The sequence below is a fragment of the Oncorhynchus keta genome, chromosome 1, assembly GCF_023373465.1.
Source record: "Oncorhynchus keta strain PuntledgeMale-10-30-2019 chromosome 1, Oket_V2, whole genome shotgun sequence".
In the NCBI taxonomy this organism is placed as follows: Eukaryota; Metazoa; Chordata; class Actinopteri; order Salmoniformes; family Salmonidae; genus Oncorhynchus; species Oncorhynchus keta.
In genome coordinates this window covers 29,045,281-29,071,445 of record NC_068421.1, presented here as the reverse complement: position 1 = coordinate 29,071,445, position 26,165 = coordinate 29,045,281, and the positions used below count along the sequence as shown (strand labels likewise).

The 26,165-nt window shown below is 43.2% G+C and overlaps 2 long non-coding RNA genes across 10 annotated transcripts in view; one reads left to right on the top strand and one right to left on the bottom strand.

Annotated features, from left to right (window-relative positions):
- Nucleotides 1–26,165, bottom strand: part of LOC118365123 (uncharacterized) — a 39,464-nt gene that overhangs the window by 9,951 nt on the left and 3,348 nt on the right. Inside the window, exon 3 of the long non-coding RNA XR_004821735.2 lies at nt 22,390–22,568. This is a non-coding gene — a long non-coding RNA (uncharacterized LOC118365123). The remainder of the gene's footprint in view (nt 1–22,389; nt 22,569–26,165) is intronic.
- LOC118364937 (uncharacterized) lies at nt 19,276–25,810 on the top strand. 9 transcript variants are annotated; one of them, XR_008138682.1, is made up of 8 exons: nt 19,276–19,391; nt 19,528–19,691; nt 20,091–20,717; nt 21,769–21,861; nt 21,994–22,088; nt 22,182–22,246; nt 22,420–22,579; nt 22,923–25,810. It is a non-coding gene; the product is annotated as an uncharacterized LOC118364937 (long non-coding RNA). The 9 variants fall into 9 exon arrangements; XR_004821695.2 differs by having other exon boundaries at nt 20,091–20,783; XR_008138683.1 differs by having other exon boundaries at nt 19,528–19,702; nt 20,091–20,783.

Below are 26,165 nucleotides of genomic sequence, written 5' to 3'. Positions count from 1 at the left end.
CAGGTATAAGAGCACCAATATAAAGTGAAGGAGTTAAAGTCATATTTCAGTGCACAGCCTAAGAGTCAATTCATTTCTAACTGTGTTTGGAATGTTTACCCAAAGTCAGCTCTATTTTAGTTAGGAAGCCCCTCTCCTCTCATTCCTATACTAGACAATACATTTGAACTGAGTCAGTTCAGTCAGGAGAATCAAACCCATGTGTTAGTGATGTATTGCATAAGCCAAGTGAAAAAGCCCAGGCCATTGAAACGTGCAGTGATGACCCTGTGTGGCTCTGTGACTGAGGGTTCTCCGTCCCAAATGGCCACATATCCCCTACATGGTGCACTACTTTTGAACCAGATCTGGTCCAAAGTAGTGCACTTTATAGAGCATATGATGCCATTAGGGCAGGGGCTGGATGTTCTGCAGCCAGGCAGTGTTCCGTCTTTATGGGCCGTCAGACACAATCACACTGGAACATGTGTTTCTGATCTGCTCATGTTCGAGGCTGCAGCCAGTTAAAGCCCCAATACACAATGATTATTCTCTCCACTGTGTGCCACGGCAACCACAACCACATGCCTCTCTCTGTCTGTCTCAACCCAAACGCCCCAACCAACCCCCAGCAGTTCCTGCCTGCTCTGTTTACGATCCTGTCCCAAATTAATCCTGATCCTACACTCAATGCCTTCTTATTCATTACATTCTAAAGCAGTTATGGGCCTGCCTGGTTCATTGTCATATTTGATGTTATGTCCCTTGAGAGGGTTTTACAGGTTACTAGCCCTCACTGCAGTTCGTATAGAGAGAATGCTTTTACATTGTTCATCTGTTAGAGAGGATACTGTCATATTTCAGGGTGTGTGTGTTTTCCCACCCTCTCCCTAGGCAGATATTGTTGGTCTGCAGAAGGAGAATAAAAGGGGATTATTTGTTGCGCTTGGCTGTGTCGATATTTTACGCTGTCAGATATGGAGTGCGAGACTGGGCATGTTGAATCCAAATCTGTTCAGGCTTCGCAACCTCCTCCTCACGCAGCAAACATGGCTCTCTTTTTCCCCCGCTCATCTGTTTATCCCCATATTCTTTCCTCTCTCATAGATGCTCTGATTTCATCAGCACTAGTTCAGTACACACCCTTTTCTCTCTTATCATTCTGTTCAAATCTCCACACAAATTATTATTATTTTCAATTATCTTCAATGATGTTGATCATAAATCGCTGATAGCGCAGGCTTATCCAACCTTATTGTCAGTTCCCCTATGATCTGCTTGAATCTGTGAAGTCACCCCTCTCCCCTCTCTCTCCCTGTCTGGACTGAGACATCTGAGTCAGGGACGACAGCATGTCAGCCGTAATGGTCTGCCAGCGCATTGATCAGCATTGGGATTGAGGTGCTCTAATTTAGTGCTGGGCTCATTGACCACCACTAACAGTCTGTTAATAGTACTCTGTGTACTCTAGTAAACAGTCAGATAGGGAATGTCCCCCCCACCTCCACCCTCGGAGCTTCCTAATCTCCTCCACTTTCCCAGGATGCCCTCCACACACCTACACTGAGCCCACTGTTGACACACACTACATGGAGAGTAGTGCTGAGCGATTAGCGCTTTTTCAGGTCGGTTCGGTTTCTGTCTGATTATTTAAAAAATAATTGAGGTTTTCAATTTCGGTTTTGATCATTTTTTGTGTTTTGCTCTAACAACACAGAATAAAGCAATTATCAAAAGCAATTATCAAAAGTCCCATGAGGGTAGTGACTGCCCAATACTGCTGATCACTTATTAAGTAATATTTATTCACATTACCTTAATTTAATTAAATATTTGTTTATTTTATGACTTTATTATTTCATTCCAAGTCATCATCTCATCTCTTTAGAGCTGCTGCCTGTGCTGTCTGCCAAAATCACTATTTTAGTAGTTCTTCAAAGTAATTAAAGCATACATTTATGACTGCTGAATATCAACTATCAATCATTTAGATTATGTATTTTCAGGCTTGCGAAGCAACTGCTTTCTATCCCTCTCGATTGTATGTTCTCTCTTCTTTGTCTCCCTCCTCTGTTTCCATGTCTGCTCCGCACAGACAGGACCAGTTTAAACTGACGCACAATGGATTATGGTCATTGTTGTTAATTACCACGTTTTCTGCACTAAACTATGTAGAATATTGTCTGTTGGAAACTACAACACCCTACTACATCGCACAGTTCAGGCTTGATCTTACTTTTCTCTACAGAAACTGCACATTGAGCTAAAAATGTATTTATTTGTTAAATGGAATTCTAATAATTGAACCGACCTTGGTCAATTAATTGATTAAAAAACCAAAAATAACTGACGTTTCGGTTAATCGCTCAGCACTAATGGAGAGTGCTGTGCCTGTGTTCCCTTGCTAGTGTTGCACATTTCTGCTGAGTGGTAGAAAGTGATAGGGTGGACAGGTCATGACCCTTAACTAGTGGTCAGTGGGAAGATGGGAGAGAGATGAGGCCTGTTCCTGTCAGCCTCACACTTTGTGTGAGAGTCTGTATGTGTACCAAATGGCACCCTATTCCATTCATAGTGCAATACTTTGGACAAGAGCCCATAGAGCCATAGTGCACTATATAGGGAATAGGGTACCTTTGGCAGACAGACTATGTGAACTGTGCCAACTCTAATCTGCGGTTACATTCCAGCTCTGACCCTGAGCTTTCATTGCTCACTTCTACTCCTCAACACTCTATATACTCACTTCAGAAGAGCATATGGCCACTAAGAATACGTTCTCTCTAGTGACAGGTCGCATTCCACCAGAGGGAAAACCTGGGTGATGACATGACTGACATTTATCTCTGCTTGTTGTCACAAGTCATCATTGTTGTTTTTTGCAAGGCTAGACACATTTTCAAATGAGGACATTTAGCACCAATCTTTTATATCGTAAATAAATAAAAGGGCATGACATTAAGGGGGCTTCAAACATCCTCCCAGGCTTTGTTCAGGGGGTAATTTGTGCTATCAAGTGACATACACAACTGTTCAAAAGTTTGGGGTCACTTAGAAAGGTCCTTGTTTTTGAAAGAAAAGCAAATGTTTTGTTAAAATAACATCAAATTGGGCATCCCAGGTGGCGCAGTGGTTAAGGGCGCTGTACTGCAGCGCCAGCTGTGCCACCAGAGACTCTGGGTTTGAGCCCAGGCTCTGTCGTAACCAGCCGCGACCGTGAAGTCCGTGGGGCGACACACAATTGGCCTAGCGTCGTCCGGGTAAGGGAGGGTTTGGCCACTAGGGATATCCTTGTCTCATTGCACACCAGCGACTCCTGTGGCGGGCCGGGCGCAGTGCGTGCTAACCAAGGTTGCCAGGTGCACAGTGTTTCCTCTGACACATTGGTGCGGCTGGCTTCTGGGTTGGATGCGTGCTGTGTTAAGAAGCAGTGTGGCTTGGTTGGGTTGTGTATCGGAGGATGCATGACTTTCAACCTTCGTCTCGATGACTTTCAACCTTAGTCTCGATGTATCGTTGAGACAAGATAGTAGCTACTAACAATTGGATACCACGAAATTGGGGGGGAATAAAAATAAATAAAAAATAACATAAAATTGATAAGAAATACAGTGTAGACATGGTTAATGTTGTAAATGACTGGAAACGGCAGATTTTTTATGGAATGTGCACCTATCTAAATAGGTGCCCATTATTAGCAACCATCACTCCTGTGTTCCAATGGCACGTTGTGTTAGCAAATCTAAGTTAATCCTTTTAAAAGGCTAATTGATCATTCAAAAACCCTTTTGCAATTATGTTAGCACAGCTGAAAACTGTTGTACTGATTAAAACTTGTACTGATTCTTATGGCTGAAATCCCGTTAATGGGATCGATTTGACAACAGCCAGTGAAAGTGCAGGGCGCTAAATTCAAACAACAGAAATCTCATAATTAAAATTACTCAAACATACAAGTATTATACACCATTTTAAAGATACACTTGTTGCTACAGTAATCCCACCACAGTGTCCGATTTCAAAAAGGCTTTACGATGAAAGCATACCATGCGATTATGTTAGGTCAGCGCCTAGTCACAAAAACACAGCCATTTTTCCAGCCAAAGAGAGGAGTCACAAAAAGCAGAAATAGAGTTAACATTAATCACTAACCTTTGATGATCTTCATCAGATGGCACTCATAGGACTTCATGTTACACAATACATGTATGTTTTGTTCGATAAAGTTCATATTTATATCCAAAATCTCAGTTTACATTGGCGAGTTATGTTCAGTAATATTTTGCTTCCAAAACATCCGGTGATTTTGCAGAGAGCCACATCAATTTACAGACATACTCATCATAAATGTTGATGAAAATACAAGTGTTATGCATGGAATTAAAGATATACTTCTCCTTAATGCAACCGCTGTGTCAGATTTCAAAAAAGCTTTACAGCGAAAGCACACCATGGAATAATCTGAGTACAGCGCTCAGAGACCAAAACAAGCCATACAGATAACCACCATGTTGTGGAGTCAACAGAAGTCAGAAATAGCATTATAAATATTCACTTACCTTTGATGATCTTCATTGGAATGCACTCACAGGAATCCCAGTTCCACAATGTTTGTTTTGTTCGATAAAGTCCATCATTTATGTCCAAATATCTCCTTTTAGTTTGCGTGTTTAGTTCACAAATCAAAATTCACAATGCGCGAGCATTAGGTCCAGACGAAAAGTCAAAAAAGTTATATTACAGTTCGTAGAAAAATGTCAAACCATGTATATAATCAATCTTTAGGATGTTTTAATGCTTTGATGTTGGAACATTATTATCTTCAATAATGTTCCAACCGGACAATTCCTTTGTCTTTAGAAATGAAAGGGAACGCAGCTCGCTCTCACGGCCGTGCGAGACTTAGCTCATGGCATTCTGCCAGACACCTGGTTCAAACAGCTCTTATTTGCTCCCCCTTCACAGTAGAAGCCTAAAACAAGGTTCTAAAGACTGTTGACATCTACTGGGCGCCTTAGGAAGTGCAATCGGACCACATTTTACACTGTATATTGGATAGGCAAAGACTTGAATACCTACACACCTCAGATTTCGCACTTCCTGGTTGGATTTGTTCTTCAGTTTTTGCCTGCCATATGAGTTCTGTTATACTCACAGACATCATTCAAACAGTTTTAGAAACTTCAGAGTGTTATCTATCCAAATCTGAAAATAAAGGCATATCTTAGCTTCTGGGCCTGAGTAGTAGGCAGTTTACTCTGGGCACCTTATTCATCCAAGCTACTCAATACTGCCCCCCAGCCATAAGAAGTTAAAGAAGCAATAAAACTGGACTTCTTTAGATGAGTTGAGTATCTGGAGCATCAAATCAAATTGTATTAGTCACATGCGCCGAATACCTTACAGTTTAAATGCTTACTTATGAGCCCCTAACCAACAGTGCAGTTTCAAGAAATACGGATAAGAATAAGAGATAAGTAACAAGTAATTAAAGTGCAGCAGTAAAAAGTTAAATAACAATATATACAGGGGGCTGCCAGTACAGAGTCAATGTGCCTTGGGAAACTGATTAGTTGATGTAGTATGTACATGTAGGTAGAGTTAATTAAAGTGACTATGCATAGATGACAACAGAGAGTGGCAGTGGTGGGGGGGTGACTAGTCTGGGTAGCCATTTGACTAGATGGCTTGGGGGTAGAAGCTGTTAAGAAGCCTCTTGGACCTAGACTTGGCGCTCCGGTACCACTTGCCATGTGGTAACAGAGAGAACAGTCTATGACTAGGGTGGCTGGAGTCTTTGACCATTTTTAGGCCTTCCTCTGACACCACCTGGTATAGAGGTCCAGGATGGCAGGAAGCTTGGCCCCAGTGATGTACTGAGTTGTTCGCAATACCCTCTGTAGTGCCTTGCGTCGAGGCTGAGCAGTTGCCATACCAGGCAGTGAATCAACAAGTCAGGATGCTCTCAAAGGTGCAGCTGTAGAAACCTTTGAGGATCTGAGGACCCATGCCAAATCTTTGTCTTGATCACATTGAGGGAGAGGTTGTTGTTCTGGCACCACACAGCCAGGTCTCTGACCTCCTCCCTATAGGCTGTCTCATTGTTCTCTGTGATCAGGCCTACCACTGATGTGTCATCGGCAAATTTAATGATGGTGTTGGAGTCTGGCCGTGCAGTCATGAGTGAACAGGAAGTACAGGAGGGGGCTGAGCACGCACCCCTGAGGGAGCCCTGTGTTGAGGATCAGCGTGGATGATGGTGTTGATGTGAGCCATGACCAGCCTTTCGAAGCACTTCACTTCACTTCATGGCTACAGCTATCAGCATTTGTGGGTTCGATTACAGGCTCAAAATGGCCAGAAACAAATAACTTTCTTCTGAAACTCGTCAGTCTAAATGAAGGCCATGTGATACATTTCCAAGAAACTGAAGATCTCGTACAACGCTGTATACTACGCCCTTCACAGAATAGTGCAAACTGGCTCTAACCAGAATAGAAAGAGGAATGGGAGGCCGCGGTGCACAACTGAGCAAGAGGACAAATGTCGAGACTGTCTAGTTCGAGAAACAGACACCTCACAAGTCCTCAAATGGCAGCTTCATTAAATAGTTCCCGCAAAACACCAGTCTCAATGTCAACAGTGAAGAGCTGACTCTGGGATGCTGGCCTTCTAGGCAGAGTTGCAAAGAAAAAGCTATATCAGACTGGCCAATAAAAAGAAAAAATGGGCAAAAGAACACAGACACTGGACAGAGGAAGATTGGAAAAAAGTGTTATGGACAGACAAATCTAAGTTTAAGGCGTTCGGATCACAAAGAAGAACATTCGTGAGACGCAGAACAAATGAAAAGATGCTGAAGGAGTGCTTGACACCATCTGTCAAACACGGTGGATGCAATGTGATGGTCTGGGGGTGCTTTGGTGGTGGGAGATTTGTACAGCGTAAAAGGGATCATGGAAGAAGAAGGAAGGCTAGCACTCAATTTTGCAATGCCATGCCATACCCTGTGGATGCCACTTAATTGGAGCCAATTTCCTCCTGGAACAGGACAATGACACAAAGCACATCTCCAAACTACGCAAGAACTATTTAGGGAAGAAGCAGTCAGCTGGTATTCTGTCTATAATGGAGTGGCCAGCACAGTCACCGTATCTCAACCCTATTGAGCTGTTGTGGGAGCAGCTTGAACTGTAGGGTATGTAAGAAGTGCCCATCAAGCCAATCCAATTTGTGGGAGGTGCTTCAGGAAGCATGAGGTGAAATATTGGGGTGAAATTGACAACTAGAATGCCAAAAGTCTGCATGGCTGTAATTGCTGCGAATGGAGGATTCTTTGACAAAAGCTAAGTTTGAAGGACACAATTATTATTTCAATTAAAAATCATTATTTATAACTTGATCAACATTTTGACTATATTTCCTATTCATTTTGCAACTCATCTCATGTATATTTTCATGGAAAACAAGGACAATTCTATGTGACCCCAAATGTTTTAACGGTAGTGTATGTCAAGTAAGTAAAGTGCCTTGTCACATTCCACTACAGCCATAACCTCAGGCAGGGCATAAAGTTCTCTACTCAGTGCAACAGTTTATCCCTATTCATAACTTTTACATTGCCCCAAATGTGTTAGAGAGCGTGCTGAGACCCGGGATGCGTAACAAATGGTACCCTATTCCCTTTATAGTGCACTACTTTTGACCAGGGCTGTGGTCAAGACTAGTGCACTATAAGAGAATAGGGTGTCATTTGGGACATACCCCCAGAGAGGCTCAATGGGCTGGTGTGACCAGGCTGTATGTGGTGTCTCGTTCTCCCCAGGGCGGCAGTGGAGTGGGGTGGAGAGCAGGATTGTGGGAGCGATCAGGTTCTCCTCTACTGATGTGCTCTGACAGTGTTGTGGCGGAGCCGCTCTGCTGTGAGAGGTACAGATAAAACAGCAGGGCCATTCACACCGGGTGCTCTCTGTCTCTGCGGCAGTTGTAGCTTAACCTCCGTGGGGTGGACGGTGTGTGTTTGTGCACAAGCGAAAGGGATTTCCTCATTCCAGAAATGCACATTATCCACCAGTCCCCTATAGACTCTCTTCACATTTGTCTCTTTCTCTCCCTCTCTCTCTATCTCCCTCACTGTTGTGTTTGAGTTAACACTGTGGCTCATTGGATGCAGCCCCGTGGCATTCCCGTCTCCTGGGCAGAGGCCCGATACGTGTTTTCTCAGAGCTTGTGTGTGTGGAGGTGCTCACCTCGTGGGAAATGCGTACATTCCACACCCACTTGTTGACCTTCCTGAACTCTCACTGCACTCGTGATTCAACATATGCTAGAGAGACCCCCCCCCCCCACCCACACACAAAATAAAGCCTACAACACATCGGTTTTGGAGCCCATAGGTTAAGTTGGCTCGCTGTGGATATAACTTCCTGATATAACAATGCCTGCAGTAATGTTACACTGTCTGTGGGCGTAGGAGGTTGACGGAGGACAGATCCCTAATGATATTAACATTGCACTGTGGTAGTTATGCCTCAAGGAACCTCAGCAGCAATCTTTTATATCGTAAATGAATAAAAGGGCATGGCATTAAGGGGGCTTCAAACATCCTCCCAGGCTTTGTTCAGGGGGTAATTTGTGCTATCAAGTGACATATGTCAGTAACTCAAGTGCTCATTAGACTATTAAGCACATCCCACACCCTCAGCAGCAGGAAATACTCAATGTCAGAATACCAGGATATTGACAGGAAGTTGAGATGAAAGCAAAAAAATAAAACAGGAAGGTAGACCCCAGTAGAGACTCACTATTTTTGGACCTAAACATCAGGGTTGTACTAACAAAGAATCGCAGAGGAGTGCTGATCTAGGATCAGTTTAGCCTCTATATCAGCACTCCTAATCTCACATACGCTGCAGGCAGTTTATTTTCCTCTGGTTACAGATGAATCATGTAAAAAAAACATTACTAGCGTCACTTTGAGACCCTGTGTATTGCGTGACTGAGAGTTGCTCCTGAGAGGTGCTCCTGAGAGGTGCTCCTGAGAGGTGCTCCTGAGAGTTGCTCCTGAGAGGTGCTCCTGAGAGGTGCTCCTGAGAGTTGCTCCTGAGAGGTGCTCCTGAGAGGTGCTCCTGAGAGTTGCTCCTGAGAGGTGCTCCTGAGAGGTGCTCCTGAGAGTTGCTCCTGAGAGGTGCTCCTGAGAGTTGCTCCTGAGAGGTGCTCCTGAGAGGTGCTCCTGAGAGGTGCTCCTGAGAGTTGCTCCTGAGAGGTGCTCCTGAGAGTTGCTCCTGAGAGGTGCTCCTGAGAGGTGCTCCTGAGAGGTGCTCCTGAGAGTTGCTCCTGAGAGGTGCTCCTGAGAGGTGCTCCTGAGAGGTGCTCCTGAGAGGTGCTCCTGAGAGGTGCTCCTGAGAGTTGCTCCTGAGAAGTGCTCCTGAGAGTTGCTCCTGAGAGGTGCTCCTGAGAGGTGCTCCTGAGAGGTGCTCCTGAGAGGTGCTCCTGAGAGTTGCTCCTGAGAGGTGCTCCTGAGAGGTGCTCCTGAGAGGTGCTCCTGAGAGTTGCTCCTGAGAGGTGCTCCTGATAGTTGCTCCTGAGAGGTGCTCCTGAGAGGTGCTCCTGAGAGGTGCTCCTGAGAGTTGCTCCTGAGAGTTGCTCCTGCGAGTTGCTCCTGAGAGGTGCTCCTGAGAGTTGCTCCTGAGAGTTTCTCCTGAGAGTTGCTCCTGAGAGGTGCTCCTGAGAGTTGCTCCTGAGAGTTGCTCCTGAGAGTTGCTCCTGAGAGTTGCTCCTGAGAGGTGCTCCTGAGAGGTGCTCCTGAGAGGTGCTCCTGAGAGTTGCTCCTGAGAGTTGCTCCTGAGAGTTGCTCCTGAGAGGTGCTCCTGAGAGGTGCTCCTGAGAGGTGCTCCTGAGAGTTGCTCCTCTCTGCCATGTCCTGGGTCACTGTTGGAATGTCAGCCTCTTTCCATGCCGTTTTAACGAGGTTTGTTTTGGAACAGCTAAGATTTAGACGTGATTAATATGGAAAGCGTCCAAAATGGCACCCTATTCTATTATAGTGCACTACTTTTAACCAGGGCCCATGGTCAAAAGTAGTGCACTGTCTAGGGGATAGGGTGCAATTTGGGAGGCATCCATGGCCATTAGGAAATACTCTCCTCTTGTTTTAATAAACCACATGGTAGGTCAATGCATCGGTTCAAAGGTCAGCTGATGTTCAACCTTTGCGGGGGGGTCTTTATGTGTATCCTTAATTTAACTAGGCAAGCCAGTTAAGAACAAATTCTTATTTACAATGACAGCCTACCCTGGCCAACCCCAGACAACGCTGGACCAATTGTGCGCCGCCCTATGGGAATGTCCTTGAGTGGCCCAATGCAGGGCTAAATGTAGGGCTTTCATTAAGACAACTAGTTAGCGGAGAACAGTGAGACACATTTTCTTTGTAACAGGTACTGATTTACATTGGGAGTTTCACATACAGTCATTAAAGACTACTATTAAATTCCCCCCCAAAATCTTTGTGGCTCTGGAGCCCAGCCATCAGATCAGCTTGGGGTCATACCATGCATACTTCCGTCTCTTCCTCCACCCAGTCCCTCCCCCAGCCCCGAGAAATCACCACCAGAGAGTAATGCAGAATCCCTATTCGTGTTCATTTTCCCCAAGCCATGTCTGACATAATACTATTACCCCTGTTAATTTATCTTTATTTATGGTGCATTGGAAAAGTATTCAGACCCCTTCACTTTTTCCACATTTTGTTACATTACAGCCTTATTCTAAAATGTCCTCATCAATCTACCCACAATACCCCATAATGACAAAGCGACAACAGGGTTTTACAAATTTTTGAAAAATATATTTACATAATTATTCAGAGCCTTTACCACAACAAATGCCTTTACTCAGTACTTTGTTGAAGCATCTTTGGCAGCGATTACAGCCTCTTGGGTATGACGCTACAAGCTTGGCGCACTTTTATTTGGGGAGTTTCTCCCATTCTTTGCAGATCCTCTCAATCTCTGTCGCTGCACAGCTATTTTCAGGTCTCTCCAGAGAAGTTTCATCGGGTTAACATCTGGGCTCTGGCTGGGCCACTCAATGACATTCAGAGACTTGCCACTCCTGCGTTGTCTTGGCTGTGTGCTTAGAGTCGTTGTCCTGTTGAAAGGTGAACCTTGTCCCCAGTCTGAGGTCCTGAGCACTCTGGAGCAGGTTTTCATCAAAGATCTGTACTTTGCTCCGTTCATCTTACCCTCGGATCCTGACTAGTCTCCCAGTCCCTGCCACTGAAAAACATCCCCATGATGCTGCCACCACAACGCTTCACCGTAGAGATGGTGCCACGTTTCCTACAGATGTGACGCTTGGCATTCAGGCCAAAGAGTTCAATGTTGGTTTCATCAGACCAGAGAATCTTGTTTCTCATGGTCTGAGAGTCCTTTAGGTGCCTTTTGGCAAACTCCAAGTGGGCTGTCATGTGCCTTTTACCGAGGAGTGGCTTCTGTCTGGCCACTTTACCATAAAGGCCTGGTTGGTGGAGTGCTGCAGAGATGGTTGTCCTTCTGAAAGGTTCTTCTATCTCCACAGAGGAACTCTGGAGCTCTGTCAGAGTGACCTTCTGGTTCTTGGTCACCTCCCTGACTAAGGCCCTTCTCCTCCAGTAACTAATTTTGGCCGGTTGGCATGCTCTAGAAACAGTCTTGGTGGTTCCAAACTTCTTACATTTAAGAATGATGGAGGCCACTATGTTCTTGGGTACCTTCAATGCTGCAGAAATGTTTTGGTATCCTTCCCCAGATCTGTGCCTTGACACAATCCTGTCTCAGAGCTCTACGGACAATTCCTTCAACCTCATGGCTTGGTTTTTGCTCTGACTTTCACTGTCAACTGTGGGACCTTATAAAGAGTGTGTGACTTTACAAATCAAGTCCAATCAATTGATTTTACCACGAGTGGATTCCAGTCAAGTTGTAGAAACATCTCAAGGATGATCAATGCAAACGGGATGAACCTGAGCTCAATTTCAAGTCTCATAGCAAAGGGTCTGAATCCTAATATAAATAAGGTATTTATATATTTTTTCTTCACTTTGTCATTATGGGGTATTGTGTGTAGATTGATGAGCAAAATTGTATATTGAATCAATTTTAGAATAAGGCTGTAACGTAACAAAATGTGGAAAAAGTCAAGTGGTCTGAATACTTTCAGAATGCACTGTAACTCTTTAATCATTATCAACATATGAATGATGTATTAGGAGTCAGATAGATGTAGGGGTTTTCACAACGAGCTATATGTCTCAGGTGAAACTGATAAAAATGCATGGAAACAAATGTGGAAACAAACACCCTCTGACACTGTTGCTTAGAGGTAGAGAGAGAGCGAGAGAGAGAGAGATACCCCTCTCCTCCCTGCATGCAGTTCATTAAGCAGCAGCTGTGTGTTAATTAGAGTGAATGGGCAGGTATATTAATTAATCAGAGGTGAAAGCAGCCTTTACAGGGTGATTACGCATTTACTGACAACATATAATTTGCTTAATCCTAAATTAAAGAAATGAGGACAAAAATGGTTTTGGGGATAGCCTTACTGTTTCACCCATTAAACACAGGATACAGCATTTTGTGTTTGTAAACAGAGATGAGGGATCCATCTTTTTGGCCACAGGGGTCATTTTGATCCTATCAACCCCTCCTCTTAGGATTGGTAACAGGCTCTAATGTCTGTTAAACTGGTCTGATTGGCAGATGCCGTACTGATCAGAGCCCCAGAATTAGCTCTAGCTTCAGTCCCTCTCTGCCTGACTGGTAGCATTAATGCAGTAGTGAGGTCATAACGCCGTGCCATGCTCATCATCATTAAGGGTCTGCTCTGCTGTGAGGAACCGCTAAAGCAGAAAAGGCTAATGGACCAGACATGAGATAATGAGATCATTGTTATTTCTATCCATAATCCTTGGGATGTCCCTACCCTAAACCCTAAAACCTGCTCTAACCTTAACCATAACCGTAACTCTAACCATAAGCCTTCACTTAACCGTAACCCTTACCGTAACCATTTGAAATGTCAACTTCAATGGGATAGTGACGTCCCAAGGATACCAGATAGCAAGGACCATGAGATCATGGCAATGGGAAAGACTGTTAATGATTGAACACATCATCCCTCTCTCTCCTCTGAATCGATATAAAACATTATCATACATACAGAACTTGTTTCAGGTCCTTAGCAGATTTCAGTGTTGTGCTGTACACACTTCAAATATGTTTTCAGGACACTTGGTTTTGATCTTCTATTTGTAGTTTTTTTCAGAAAATGTCCCTAATGAAGCTCCATATCCAATCTCTCATTTGGAGGGTAATGACAATGACATCACCCAGGTGTCTTTTGCTTCCATCCCTGTCCTAAAGCTTCAACTCCAATTCAAAGTGTATGCACCTATCCATTCCGTTTTAGCCCACTTTACTTTTTTAAAGGACTTAATCTTGTTACAGGACATCTCCATGAGAGTGACGCTTTAAATATGTATTTTGCTCTGAGGAGAGGCTCTGGGGCGTGTGGCAGATGCCCTCCTTTCTTCACGGGGCCCTCATTTAAATCACAGCAGCTGGAGACTGCAGGGTTGAGGGGGGGTGGAGATGGTAGGGAGGGATGGTGAGTGGGGGAGTGATGGAGGAGGAGAATGGGGAGTAGGGGGCATCTGTTTGGCTAGTGCATAATCTGGCACACTTCTATACACAGGAACCCCAAGGCTTTGCGTCCTTTGATCCACAAAGGCCGGGGCAGGGGCAGGGGTGGGCATAGTCTGTCGTGCCTTTCCCTAGGGCTCAGATGCAGGGGTTGGGAGCCACAGGGTAAAACAGGGTAAAGGCGGAGGCCATGGATGGAGAGATGGCAGGTTGTCTGCCAACAGACAGTGATGCTGCAGTGGGGGCCGTATAGAAGCACACGTCTGTGTGATGCTTACTTTATTCCCTTTGTTAGCCTCCCACGTGGATAATGGATGCAGCCCATGCTCTAGATGTGATTTTATTTATTTTCATGCTCTCCTGAGGCAGATAGTGGGCTGGACTACATGTAAGGTTCCTGCAGTTTAAATTTGATGTTTGTCCATTGTAGCAGCATTTGAACAGGCCTTGAATAATGCAGGCATCTCACAGGCAGTTGCATGAGTTCCAGTGTGCAAGAGTAACACTTCAGGATTACAGAGACATTGTAAACAATTTGCCCCTTTTTAATTTAAGTATGCTCTCTAAAAGTTATTTAGTCTGTCACTGAATGATAAATTGTCCCCACAAGAGGAGAGTAAAAAAAATGTTGTATGTAGTTCAGTGCTCTCTGAGATAACTGGTGCACCATCAAAAAATGACTGGTGCAGGATCATCACCTCGTGGTAAGAGAGAGTATGGCCTGAAAAAAGAGCAGGATCTAGCAGGCTCTGTGGTCTCACACTCCTAGTATTTACATTCTTTGTTTTTGAATTATAAAGCCACTGTCACGATCGCCATATGAATTGGACCAAGGCGCAGCGTGGTATCGTCGCTGGAGACCCCGGACTGGGGAACGTCGCTGGAGGCCCCCGAACTGGGGATCGTCGCTGGAGGCTCCCGGACTGGGGATCGTCGCTTGGAGGCTCCCGGACTGGGGATCGTCGCTTGGAGGCTCCGGACTGGGGATCATCGCTGGAGGCTACGGACTGGGGATCGCCGCTGGTGGCTCCGGACTGGGGACCATCGTTGGAGGCTCTGGACTGGGGATCGTCGCTGGAGGCTCTGGACTGGGGATCGTCGTTGGAGGCTCTGGACTGGGGATCGTCGCTGGAGGCTCCGGACTGTGGACCATCGTTGGAGGTTCAGGACTGGGAACCATCGCCGGAAGCTCTGGACTGGGAACTGTCGCCGGAAGTTCCGGACTGGGAACTGTCGCCGGAAGCTCTGGACTGTGGAGGCGCACTGGAGACCTGATGCGTGGGACTGGTACAGGTGACACCAGGCAGATGACACGCACCTCAGCACGCACGCTCTGCAGCACTCTCAATGCTAGCACCTCTCTCTGGAATCTTGTGTCGAACTCCTCATCCGACTCCCTGACTGGCTCTGGTTCGCTCCTCGGCTCCGCCGACTGCTCCATGTGCCCCCCCGGCCTACCACGTTGGTATAATTCCTCGTACCGTCGCCGTTCCGCTTTCGCTGCCTTTATTTCCTCCTTCAGAAGGCAATACTCCCCAGCCAGGGTCCTGCTCTATCCAGGATCTCCTCCCAGGTCCATTCCTCCTGAACACGCTGCTTGGTCCATCTTTGGTGGGTTCTTCGGTCACGATCGTCGTATAAATCGGACCAAGGCGCAGCGTTGTATGCGTACATTCTTTATTATATTAAGAATGAACACTGAACTAACTAACCAAAATAACAAAACGACACGTGAAGCTATACAATTGAGTGCTGACAGGCAACTACACATAGACAAGAACCCACAAACACCAAAGGGAAATGGCTACCTAAATATGATCCCCAATTAGAGACAACGATAAACAGCTGCCTCTGATTGGGAACCATGTCAGGCCACCATAAACATATAAATACCTAGACCTACAAATATCTAGACATACAAAACCCCTAGATAATACAAAAACTAGCGTATTCACCGTAGTCACACCCTGACTACGGTTTCACCTATTACTACCTGTCAGGGCAAGGAGATTGAGGTTGTAACATATAAATATCTTGGAATTTTAATTGATGACGGCCTCTCTTTTAAATTGCATATTCAACCATTTACAAAAAATTGAGGCTGAAATTGGGATTTTATTTTAGGAATAAGGCCTGTTTTTCTTTTGAAGCCAGAAGGAGGCTAGTATCAGCTACATTTATGCCTTTACTAGACTATGGGGATATTTTATATGTGAATGCTTACACTCAGTGTTTGAGATCAATTGACACCCTTTACCATGGCACTTTGAGATTTATTTTAAACTGAAAAACCCTTACGCACCACTGCACTTTGTATACCAGGGTTGGCTGGCCTTCTCTAGTCACTCGTAGGCTCAGTCACTTGTATACTTGTATTTACAAAGCCATTTTGGGTTTACTACATATTTATTGTTTTCCGAAATGTGGTGGATACTCTCTTCGTTCGCTGAACTTTATCCTGCTAACTGTTCCAAATGTCTGAACTGAATTTGGTAAAAGGGCTTTTATGTACTCTGCGCGATCGTCTTGGAACGCCTTGCAAAATACTTTTAAACTGGAAGAACTTGTCCCGATTAGTATTTTAAATCACTGATTAATGATTTTGAGACTGATTCCCTGACCTGTCAATATTTTTAATTAGCTGTTTTTGATTTTGTTATACTCTTGTTAATTCTATGGTTTTTACTAGATTACTTGTAGTTTTTCATGTTGTTCGTCTGTAATTTTTGTAATGACTTGGTGCTGCCTATCTTGGCCAGGACGCTCTTGAAAAAGAGATTTTAAATCTTAATGAGCCCTTCCTGGTTAAATAAAGGTTAAATAAAAAATCTATAAAATTCATATGACCAACCAATACTGGTTCATGCACGTGACAGACCAATAGCTCACGAGGCTTCTTCTCTCTAAGCTGAGACCTTAAAACTGAGATATCTATCACACAAAACAAGTCTAGGCATACTGCCAAATTGTAGATACTGACGGTGAGGATTTGTTCAATCAGTCACTTGCATGAACACAGAAATTCGTTATTAGAAAAGCACAAACATAACATTTTCCATCACACATGTAACAAACAGTTACATGACCTACTTCATGGTCAAGAAAGTTAATATTACCGCGAGTCACAAAGAAAACAGTAGCTGCCTCCACTATTCCAGCACCATTTCAACTTGGACATATTATCAGCATTAAATCACCTATGCTTAGTCTACTACAGTGACAACTAAAAGATACCAAAATAATTTTGTCCAGTCAATGTAAGCAAAATATGATGTTGCTGTCCATGTTTCTAATGTCTGGCTGTGTGTTTGTGCAAGTGTGCAAGTAAAAAAAACATGGTGACTCAACCGACTTGTATAGACACGCCAATGCCATCCGCCTCTCTTTCATGTTGACAAAGTGTAGCGCTTAAAAATAGTCTGTCCTCAGTTGCAACACTCACTACCAAGTTCCAAACTGCCTCTGGAAGCAACGTCAGCACAATAACTGTTTGTTGGAAGCATCATGAAATCGGTTTCCATGGCAGAGCAGCTGCACACAAGTCTAAGAACACCATGTACAATGCCAACCTCGGCCGGAGTGGTGTAAAGCTGGCCGCCATTGGACTCTGGAGCACTGGAAACGTGTTCTCTGGAGTGATGAATCCCACTTCAACATCTGGCAGTCCAACGGACAAATCTGGGTTTGGTGGATGCCAGGAGAATGCTACCTGCCCGAATGCATAGTGTCGACTGGCAAGTTTGGTGGAGGAAGAATAATGGTCTGGGGGCTGTTTTCATGGTTCAGGCTAGGCCCCTTAGTTCCAGTTAAGGGAAATCTTAACGCTACAGCATACAATGACATTCTAGATGATCTTTGCTTCCAATTTTGCAGCAACAGTTTGGGGAAGGCCCTTCCCTGTTTCAGCATGACAATTCCCCCATGCACAAAATGAGGTCCATACAGAAATGCGTTAGGGTTAGATCTGTGTGGAGGAACTTGACTGGCCTGCACAGAGCACTGACCTCAACTCCATCAAAAACCTTTGCGATGAATTGGAACTCCGACTGCGAGCCAGGTCTTATCGCCGAACATCAGTGACTGATCTCACTAATGATCTTGTGGCTGAATGGAAGCAAGTCCCCGCAGCAATGTTCCAGTGGATCTAGTGGAAAGCCTCCCAGAAGAGTGGAAGCTGTTATATCAGCAAAGAGGGGTTAGGGTTAGGGTTAATGCCCATGTTTTTGGAAAGAGGTGTTCGACGAGCAGGTACATACATGTAGTGTACATACATTTGCCAAGGACATGTAACATAGACACAGGGAGTCGGGAAACAAGCGCAGTGTGAGTTTAATGATAACGAATATGGAACGAATACAAAAGAAGAGAAGCGTTTAACTAGGAAACATAAACAATACTACCTGACGACTGATAGAACAGAGTGCTAGATGAATAGTAAGGAATCAAGCTAGTAATGAAGTCCGGGTGTGACTGATGATGGGGCACAGGTGTGTGTAATGATGGGTTGCCAGGTGTGCGTAATGATGGGTTGTCAGGACCGGTGGTTAGTAAACCGGTGAAGTCTAGCACTGGAGCTGGCAGTGGGAGTAGACGTGACAGGAGGAAGGCCGGTCAGGGCTGAATGATGCACCCTATGATGGCTTACCGTGTATTGATTGGAGGACCAAGATCAAAAAAATGTGTGGTCCTGCCTTGTGGCATTTCGGAAGGCTCTATGTTATACTGTCACTATAAGTTGTTGTGGATGTAGATATGGTTGTCCTTGTTCGATAGAGCCATTAGACATCTTCCAGCAATGTTTCTATTGGCGGATTCATTGCTAAATATACAAGCAGACATTTTTGTTCAGTCTCTGAAAGACTGAAAGACAGCTCAGCGCTCAACACCATAGTGCCCTCAAAGCTCATCACTAAACTAAGGAACCTGAGACTAAACACCTCCCTCTGCAGCTGGATCCTGGAATTCCTTACGGGCCGCCCCCAGGTGGTAAGGGTAGGTAACAACACCTCGGCCACGCTGATCCTCAACATGGGGGTGCCTCAGGGGTGCGTGTTCAGTCCCCTCCTGTACTCCCTTTTCACTCATGACTGCACGGCCAGCCACGACTCCAATACCTTGGTATCCACATCACCAACAAACTAACATGCTCCAAGCACACCAAGACAGTCGTGAAGAGTGCAACACTGCAGAGTGCATATTTAGTCTTATAAACATCTTTCAACAAGCCCATATTTGGAAAGAGCTTTTGCAGTGAGTAATCTAATTACATAACCATGTGTGCATGATAAGTATCTGTTCCTGTTCTTATGTACAGTTGAAGTTGGAAAATTACTTACACTTAGGTTGGAGTCATTAAAACTAGTTTTTTAACCACTCCACAAATGTACTGTTAACAAACTATAGTTTTGGCAAGTTGGTTAGGACATCTACTTTGTGACACAAGTCATTTTTCCAACAATTGTTTACAGACAGATTATTTCACTTATAATTCACTGTATCACAATTCCAGTGGGTCAGAAGTTTACATATACTAAGTTGACTGTGCCTTTAAACAGCTTGGAAAATTACAGAAAATTATGTCATGGCTTTAGAAGCACCTGATAGGCTAATTGACATAATTTGAGTCAATTGGAGGTGTACCTGTGAATGTATTTCAAGGCCTACCTTCAAACTCAGTGCCTCTTTGCTTGACATCATGGGAAAATTTAAAGAAATCAGCCAAGACCTCTGGTAAGTGTGCAGCATTTAGGATTAGTCAAGTAATATACTGTATGTAGCTTAGCAATGCATTGTCATTAGCTTTGAAGCTGGCCAGAGTACAAATAACTAAAGCAAACCTGCTACGTCTGGTTGCATGTCTTGGTAGATGTGGAGCCCTCATGACTGATCAAGCATTAGTATGAAGAACCAAACATTGTGGATGAGGACAAACAGGATCGGGAGGAGGAAAGCGTTAAAGTGGCGTGATATTGCCTGAGCATCAGCATAACTGAACACAGACAGCAAGATGTTCATCAGCAAAGAAAGAGGGTCAGGAATGGGTGATTGTCACAACAGCGTGCTAAGTATTGATGTCTCACAAGACATCACGTTAAACGTTTGACCATAACATACACATACTGTAACCGTACTATTTTATTTGCTTCCTGTTCCTGTGTTGTTTAAATGTATTGTACAGTTTGTAACGTTCCTGCATATAATTATAAAACAACTATTTGAAGTTAAGTTAATGTCAGTGTGGGCCTAGAGTACCACTTCAGGGGGAAAGGAGGGGAGCCTCTCACTCTAGATTTGGGCCTTTATTTTGTGTGTGATGGTGTTGGGCTGTTAGACATCACATACTGCATACTCACTCACTACAGTCTGTAGAACCCTATTCGTGTGTGTGTGACCACCACTGTGCTGTGCCATTTTCTCATTTGACTTCAGGAGTGGTATGAGATCCTCACCTTGTGGCGAGAAGAAGAATGGTCACAGAAGGACAGACAAGTAGTTTACCATCAAGGTTGGAGTTGGAGTTATGTATGTTAACTTGTTTGTTTCTCATGCCTTCAACAAATACTACTCTGATAAACCGCATCAATTCAAATGAAATAATGAATGATGATCAGCAAAATGTCAATGGTTCCACAGTGCTCTCCTGGTCTCACAATCCTAGTGTCAATACAAGCTAGCTTTATTAAATAAAAATTCTGTTTGTTTCTCAATAATGATGATTATGGTGGTTCACTTCTGAACAATGTTCCATTTCCTCTTGCAACATAACTAGCTGCAGCTTTGACTCAGCCATGAGACAAATGGAAACTAGGCACCACCGCACAGAGCTGTCAATTTTATGAAACCAGAACATATGTTTGGCATGAGTTAAATAGTGCAATGAGTAATAATGCAGTCATTTACATATCCCATAAGTGTCTTCCTCTTATCTATCATTGGAGGACACTCCTTCAAGCGAAACAGGTTTTAGTTGGAAGAAGACTTTTTCAAAAGCTCCCAGACATAGCATATACAGCCTTATTTGACTCTGGAATAGGACAATGAACAACATTTGGCACAGTAAGTAACTTACTCAAGGATTCATGTCAACAAGACTTTAAGTTTGGATTAGAGAACCACCCCAAGGTAAGGAAGCTGATGAATTGTATGGTTTCAATCAGTTAAAGTTAAATATTCAAAAGACAGAACTGTCTTAAAAATATATACGGTTTGTTACATAGTTACTAAATACTAAGAGTTAAGGTTAAGGAAACTATGCACAGTGACGCCAAACGTACAGTCAACGTACTGACGTAGGTTTGTGGGAAATCCCTTTCCACATTCACACTGAATACAAAACATGGGGAATACATGCATGCTGATTTTTGTCTAGGAGGTCAACAGTATGTTGTTTGTGTTATGCTACTCAACAAGTGCAAGCTAATAACGAAACCGTATAGCATGTTTGCTATAAATCCACAATATTTGGTCATTTTGCACAATAGTGTAGACGGGAGGTTTAACAAAACTGCAGGCTATAGCGAACATTCATCCCTCAGGGCATAGCACAGGGAAGAGCCTATGTGTAACGCTTGTCTTCGTCCTCCTCTAACGAGGAGTAAGAAATGTCAAACCAATGCACAGCGTGGTAAGTGTCCATATTGTATTCAATACGATTACTGAACACTTGAACAAAAACAATAAAACGACAAACGAACAGTCCTGAACGGTGAAGCAAAACACAGAACAGAAAATAATCACCCACAACTCAAAGGTGAAACCAGGCTACCTAAGTATGGTTCTCAATCAGGGACAACGATTGATAGCTGCCTCTGAGAACCATACCAGGCCAAACACAGAATTTCCAAATTATAGAAAAAAGACAATAGACTGCCCACCCCAACTCACGCCCTGACCATACCAAAACAAAGGAACTAAGGTCAGAACGTGACACTGAGACGACAGCTGAAATCAGTTTTGGCCAAGGTAGCCAACACACCCAAAACTGCTACAAAGTTCATTGAGTTGAGTAAATTGACCCAAGCTTGTTTGAGACTTAGTTTTCACTTCCATTATGTTTTATTCTGTACAGAGGATATTAAAGTTATGAATGCATTTTGTGATGTTGCAGACCCAGAGTGAGGAACAGCATGAGAAGAATCAAGATGCTGGCCCCTCTGAGAGTCAGAATCATAACAATTGCCATCCTCACCAACCTCTAACGGTATTGGTTTCAACTACTAAACTACTGAACAGTCCAACTACTCATCACTGAATTTCAAATGTTACAATAACATATTAAATTAATGTGTAACTCAATTAGCTTATATTTGCTGTAACATCAAAACAATTCTAGATGCCACAACAATGTAAAGAAGACCAATCTGGCACCAAGACAGAGGTGTATTATGAAAAACATTTTCTTCCTTGGAAATGGAACATTACAGCCTTGTGAGTTGTCTGTGTATTTGTTTTAGTGATTGGAATTGTGATGGTAAGGAACCTTAAGATGTCTTGAAAAATGAACCAATCTTTTATACCTAGGTCTACTTTTTTTATTTTTGGAATTCAGAACAACCACGTGGAATCAACTGTGCCTGTAAATAGCAGTAAGTAAAGCTCGTGGAATTAAAAGGGCCTACTAGAAAGTATTCAGTCTACTAGTTTGTCTTAAAGTTTTGAGATTTCAAAATCATACTAATTGCCTCCTGTGAACATTGTATGATATCATGTCATATTGTTATCACTTTACCTTCAATATATTCTAATCTCCTCACAACAGCGGTGGTCCCGTTTCAGGCTGGGGTGGCGGGTGTGGATATACATCCTCGTCTAGGCTTCATCTCAATAGGATCATCTCCAGACTGTGTTCAGGCAGCTCTACCTCATACCGATGGCTCTTCCTCACAGCATTCACCTCAACACCAGCTTCTTCAATGATGGTAGGGTTTCACGATAGTGAGGGAACAAAAGCACAACCATACCTTCAATCAAGCAAGGTATCTAGTTATAGCTCAAACAGAATGGAGGCACACAGAGCAGCAACATTAGTAAACATATTTATATTACATAACGTACACAAGAATCCCCAAGTGTGAATTCACAGCCACCGATAAATGAAATGATACCATGCAGAAAGCACACCATCATTTTACGACTGATCTATCATAGATCTAAAACTGAGATTAAACTGTGGTGGTGTTTACCAAATGAGTCACTCTCAGTCAGATATAATCATCTGTCATTTCATGAGTGCTTCTAACCTGTTCTGTCCTGTTGTTGCAGCAGTCATAACATCAGGTATGAAAAGCTCCAGTAGCCTTGGAAGAAGAGAGAAAGTGAAGGAAGAGGCTGCTTTTGAAAACTTTTCTGCTGCTTTTAAGATGTGTGTGTGTGTGTGTGTGTGTGTGGTAGCTAGGAAATGTATGTTTTTGTATTTAAGTAAATATTTGCTATTACTTATGCAGTGAGATGGCCTTTTCATGTTCCAGTCAAAATCATAACACCAAGAGTGCTTTGGTGATTCCACTCTGATTGCAGATCATATTTTTTTCTGATAGATTAGTTAGCCTTCAAAATTCTTTACATATGAGCATGAACTAGCCATAATATTATCGCCTTGATCACACTGACAGCATCATTGTGCATTGTCTAGATATGTGTGCAACAAAAGTTCACCTTCTGCTACCATTTTTGTCAAGCCGTCTACACATACAGTTTGACTCATACGTACGTATGCACCACACAGAACGCACTGCAACTGCCTCTGCAACGCAATGCTGTAAGTCAAATACAACATTCCATTGGAAATGAATGTACTTCTGGTGTACTAAAACGCAATGAAGCTGTTGGTGTGACTGAGGCATTTTAAGTTGGATTTATCGAAGATATGCGTCAAACTGTATGCATAGAGGGCTTGACAGAAAGGGTAGCAGAAGGTGAATGTTGAAGTTTTGTAGCACACATTTCAAGATGATGCTGCGTACCATTTTGCTCAATAACACTGCAGGTGTGATCAAGGCATTATCCATCGAACTAGCTTACTGCTCAGCTCGTCTCACTACTTTAGCTAATTAACATAGATACATAGCTAGCTAATGTTAGCTAACTGGGTCAATCTTACAATTTTCTGTCCCCAGGAAATATCAGTTCTTATTTACTGTAAAATGTGGATTCCAAAAAGGCATTAAATATAAGGTCATGTGTCCTTTACCTTAAAAACACCAAAATGTGGATCCTGAAAGGGATTTTTTTTTAAAACACTTTTTAAACACTTTTTGTCAGTGGATGTAGGTGTTGTTTGGAATGTCCTCAGGTGTTATTTATCAACCACGACAAGAAATATAAGCCATAAAATAATAGAATCTTTAAAATCTTTCTTCACTATTTCATAGTCCTAGTTAAAGTATTTTGTTTTACTTTAGAAGGTGCCTAATTCTGCTTAATGGACCCTGTATCATCTGATGTGTCTCCAGTATGATTATGTATACACATGGTTTTATCAAGGCTTCATGCCCAAAATGCAGTAAGCTCCACTGAAAAATGGAGGGTGGTACATCTAGGCATAGTAGTAACGAATTCTATGAGACTCTGCATTACTATAAATTATAAAGGTACCTGTATCCGGCTGTTAAGGGAGCTCCAAATTACGTAAGGCCTGGCCGTTTGTTTGTTCTTGCACATTGTTTTACCAAACACACATCTGCATACACACACACCACCCGTCTATACAAAAATATTTGTTTGTAGTGTTAAAACCGTGTCTGGTTTATTGTGTGAGTGTTTCTACTTTGTTTTAGTAGGTTCTTCACAGGTTAAAAAGGATGTACCTTAAAATATCTATTGTCTGAATTTTGAATGAACACATGTAAGTTCTCCTGATGAGAAATGCACTGAAGAACCCAATGTAAACCTGCTAAAGAGAATCTTTGAAATGTTTTACAATAATGAGTCTGAAGTAAAGGGAAAGAAAAGTTAAAGAACAGACTCAAAGAACAGGTTTTGAATGACCTCTGTTCTGACTTTCTGATCTGTTCACCCTCGCTAGAAAGATCAGGGACATTGGTTGAAATTTACATTTACATTTACATTTAAGTCATTTAGCAGACGCTCTTATCCAGAGCGACTTACAAATTTCTCCTGCACAAATAATCTTTCAGGAAAAACTGAACATTTGCTATCTAACTGAGAGTCTCCTCATTGAAAACATTCGAAGTTCTTCAAAGGTAAATTATTTTATTTTAATGCTTTTCTGGTTTTTGTGAAAATGTTGCCTGCTGAATGCTAACTCTAAATGCTAATGCTAGCTATCAATATCTATCAATACGATTACACAAATGCTAGTTTTGCAATGGTTGAGAAGCATATTTTTGAAAATCTGAGATGACAGTGTTGTTAACAAAAGGCTAAGCTTGAGAGCTAGCATATTGATTTCATTTCGAATAGTTAACGCTGCGTTATGGTAATGAGCTTGAGGCTGTAGTCACGATCCCGGATCCGGGATCCAAGAAGTTAAGTGTCAGTTGTGTCCCTCCTGTCTGGTCTCAGTGTTATTAATGTCTGCTTCCTGTTCCTGCCCTGTCTGATAGCACAGGAGAGAGCGAGGGACCGCTGTCTCTAGTCTATTTGACTATTCCTTGAATTCCTGAATTATATCAAAGTATTCCCTTATGAGTTATCAAGGGTTGTAATTCAAATGTTATTTGTTGTTCAGATTTGTTTATTTTTATTTAACCGGCACTGTTGTGTTACCTTGGATGCATGAATCACAGTGTGGCTTGAAGCCTTCCCCACATTAAATAAGGAAGCAAAGACTGTGGCTTAATGCCTGCTACATGATATTGTTCCACGATTCAGTATACCACAAAGTCTAGATGGCAATAAGGGGACACATTTCAACTCAAAGATAATAAATGAACTGTGTGACATTGTCACGTCTGCTCCTGCTCCTCCCCCCCGGGTTACGACGGCGCCAGAGTTCTAACCACCGGTCCTGAGATTCATCATTACGCACACCTGGACTCCATTACCTTCATCATATTCCTCCCCTTTGCATGTCACTCTCCCATGTTTACTCACCAGTTGGTATTGTTCTTGTGTATCGGCGTAGTGCCTTATGTTAGTGTCGTGTTCTTGGTTTTGTTGTTTTATTAAAACGTTTCACCTGCACCTGCTTCTGACTCACCACCCCATTATTACAGACATGATTCAAGTTAAGAGAAATTTGCATGTACCTTTTCAACCGGAAAATTCTGGACTTGTAGAACACTACAATGGCGTTCGGAAAAATAAACTGGCAAAAATATGTGCTCAACCAGGACTACCTGGGTGGATACACTACCCATAGCCTTGTTTTCAATGCGTTCCACCCCAGTCAGTAAAACTGAACTTAGTCAACATGAGGTACTCATGGCCTGTCCCATGAGGACCCCAGCATCGCCACCAGCTGCAGTCCCAGATCTGCATCTGTTGGATGACACTATGATGATGTACAGTATAACTCTGACTAACTGTATTCAAGCTGTTCAC